At 38.4% G+C, this 3,268-nt stretch overlaps 2 protein-coding genes across 3 annotated transcripts in view; one reads left to right on the top strand and one right to left on the bottom strand.

Moving 5' to 3' along the window:
• The window catches only part of LOC117181701 (zinc finger protein 2 homolog), a 41,707-nt gene extending 38,489 nt beyond the window's left edge, over nt 1–3,218 (bottom strand). The window contains exon 1 of one of the 2 annotated variants that reach the window (XM_033374633.1): nt 2,864–3,218. The gene's annotated coding sequence lies outside the window, so the exon portion shown is untranslated. The remainder of the gene's footprint in view (nt 1–2,863) is intronic. The other variant, XM_033374632.1, reaches the window with a different exon arrangement.
• The window catches only part of LOC117181706 (THO complex subunit 6), a 19,515-nt gene that overhangs the window by 7,209 nt on the left and 9,038 nt on the right, over nt 1–3,268 (top strand). The window lies entirely within an intron of this gene.

Below are 3,268 nucleotides of genomic sequence, written 5' to 3'. Positions count from 1 at the left end.
ATGTAAGGAGCGCAAGCAGTACCATACGTGACTGTATTTAAATTCCAAGCCTCAACGTTTTGTTCAGAGGAATACCAAACTATACGTTGATATTTTCTATCAAGTGGGTCAACCAAAATCTGTCGAAACATTTTGTCTACGTCGGCGACAAACACAAAGCGATGGGATCGCCAGCGTATTATAATGGAAACTAAATCCGTAAGAATTTTAGGCCCGATGTGAAAATCCGAATTCAAGGATGTGTTATTGGATGTCAAACTTGAGGCATTGAATACTACTCTTAAACGAGTAGTCGAACTATCATCCTTAAGGATAGGATGATGGGGCAAATAAACTGTTTGAGGAGAATCAACTTCAGAAAACTGCTGAACGCGTTTCATATGACCTAACTGTTCATATTCGGTTAAAAACACCGTGCATTGAGAAAATAAAGCTGAATCCTTAAGCAAGCGAGCATATACTCTCTTCAAGACTAACTTTGCTCTATTTAAGGAACTGCCTATATCTATCGGAGGTCCATTTTTAAAGGGCAAGCGTACCATATACCTTCCTGATGCTAAACGATGATGAGTCGACACAAAATGCTGCTCACAACTCATCTCATCAGCAGTCAAAAGGGATCTGGAGGTTGGTTCCTCCATTTCCCAGAACCTAAGCAAATCATCGTGAAGGACTTCCCCGGTTATACTTTGATGCGCTGTTACTGGTAAAGACCAGCTGCTGTTTGACTTAAGAACCGGCCCAGAGAGGATCCATCCGAAAATAGTATCCTGCGCTGTTAAAGAGCCTAGAGTACCCTGTTTAAGCCCTGGTAAGAGACATGATCCAAATATATCTGCTCCTAGAATCATATCTATGGCTTCTGAGCCAAATGGATCAGGGTCTGCTAAGGAAAGTTCTTTTAATTCATTTTCAACTCCTCCCCCCGGTCTTACAGGTGGGATGTAAGACGTTAAATGCAATAACACTAAAGCTTGCATAAATACAGGTTCGATCACACCTCTCTTTGGTAAAAGTACTACTTGAGCTAACTTTTTCGCGGCACCCATCTTCTCACCTCCTACACCGTAAACTAAAGCATTCACCCTTTGATACTTCGGATTCAGAATTTTCACTAATCTTTCAGATAAAAAACAACATTCCGAGCCCTGATCAAGTAGAACTCAACAGGCATGAACCCGGCCATTATCAGCTCGTATGTTTACTACGGCGGTTGCGAGCAAAGTAGAGCGTGAAAGATCGCGTTTATTATTCAAAAAATAAACTGTAGCGTCATTGAGATTCGTATGATGGGCTCCCTGTATTGTTAGCGGAGGGCTATCCGATATTTTATTTATTACTAAGCCCGTATTACTAGTTCCAGCCACTGGAGAACTGATTGCAAGAGTGTTGGCGGAAGTCAACGTCGGCGTTGTAGCAATAGAATTAGAATTAGATTTAAATCCAATATGTAGCAATGTGTTATGTTTACGATGGCACTTACCACAAGTATACTTGCTAGAACAGTTGTAAGGTTTATGACCTGGTGTCAGACAATTGAAACAACAGTGATGACGTAACACGAGTTCCTTGCGTTGATCAATAGATAATTCTCTAAATTGTTTACATTTAAATAAGTGATGATTTTCTTTACACATTAAGCATTTTGTATTGGTAGAGGCATTGCGACCTTTAACTAATTGTTCTTTGTTAATTTTACCCTTTTCTGGTAGATTACCTTTTGATAACTGAATCGCTTCTAAAGTCCGAACGCGTGTTGCTAAAAAATCATCTAATTTTTTGAAAGTAGGATAGTCAGTTTCAGATCCCAAGTGCATCTCCCATTCCTTCAAAGATGACATATCTAATTTACGCACTGTCCAAAACACCATAAGATCATCCCAATGCTGAGTTGGTCGATTTAAATTTTTTAATCATGTCAACGCTTCATTTGTAGAATCAGGTAACACCCTTAATTCCACCACAGAATTGTTAGATACATTCGGTATAGTCGCGATTGCTTGCAAATGAGCATTGATTAGAGCGCGTTTATTATCGTAGCGAATTTTAATTGTCTCCCAAGTAGTAGTGAAATTCGCATCGGTCACTGTCACATGTTTAATGACATGACTAGCATCACCTACTAACAAAGATTTCAGATAGTGTAAACGTGACACATTGGATAAAGACATATTATTAACGATTAACGCCTCAAACAGATCACGAAAATTTTCCCAGTCAACATAATTGCCTAAAAATTCAGGCAACGTAATTTTAGGTAATTTGGGAATAGTATAATTTTGCTGATTAACGTTTTCTTGCGTCCGTTGTTTAGCTTCTACCGCAACATTTGAGACAAAAGTATGCAACTTTGAATTTAAATAATCGAGAGCTGCAAGATAAGCTTCTTCAATTTGCAGAAATTGACTTTCAGAAAAATATCCTATGGCCTTTTTTTCTTCCGAAGTATAGAGCGCTCTAGCCTTTAAGTCTAGTTCTAAGCATCGATGCCATTTTTCTTTTAGCAGTTCTAAACGACCTCTAATAGTTGTCTCATTTCTCTTGTCGCATGCGAGTTTCTTAAAATTAATTTCTGTACGCATAATAGCTTCATGCAATGAAAGAAGCTCGATACCTAACGCTTCCACTGTAGACATAATGATTTGAAAAATGATGCAGAGTTAGTAGCAATAATGATCTAGAAATTATTTAAACAATTTAAATTTAACTGATGAGAAAATAATCAGCTTAATCATTAAACATTCAATTGTACAATAATCCTTTGGCGTACAAGCAGCCGTAAAGGTGAGATATAGTGTGCGACTTCTATTTTAGTAATACTAATGCTGTCATAACATAAATATAAGAGAATAAGTAAAGCAACCTTACGTGTGTAATACAATCATAATAAAGACTGTCCCAGCGTAATGCGAAAGTGACAGCTGAAAACTTCGTAGAGTGCGAAGTTGAACACCGTAAGACTTTCCTTGTAGACACTCTTCAATGCAAAGCGAGACTTTTAATTCTCCCTTTGAAGACGAAGAAGCAGAAAGATAGCTATTTAAACAGCTGTTTGTATTGGAAACTGGCAGCAGTAGAACATCGATAAAGGCATAATAAGAGAAGCATCTGAAGATAACGCTCCTTTGAGTAGCTATGACATATGTGATAAGCAGTAAGCGAACAGTGATTCACGGTGAACAATCATGATCCACGATAAACGAGGTCGTGGGTTTCCTTGGGTGCGTGTGACGTCATGCACGCACGGAACACACACGATGGTAATATG

Source organism: Belonocnema kinseyi, chromosome 10 (genome assembly GCF_010883055.1).
Source record: "Belonocnema kinseyi isolate 2016_QV_RU_SX_M_011 chromosome 10, B_treatae_v1, whole genome shotgun sequence".
NCBI lineage: Eukaryota > Metazoa > Arthropoda > Insecta > Hymenoptera > Cynipidae > Belonocnema > Belonocnema kinseyi.
Note: the sequence above shows the minus strand (reverse complement) of the source record. Positions and strands in the feature narration are given on the sequence as shown.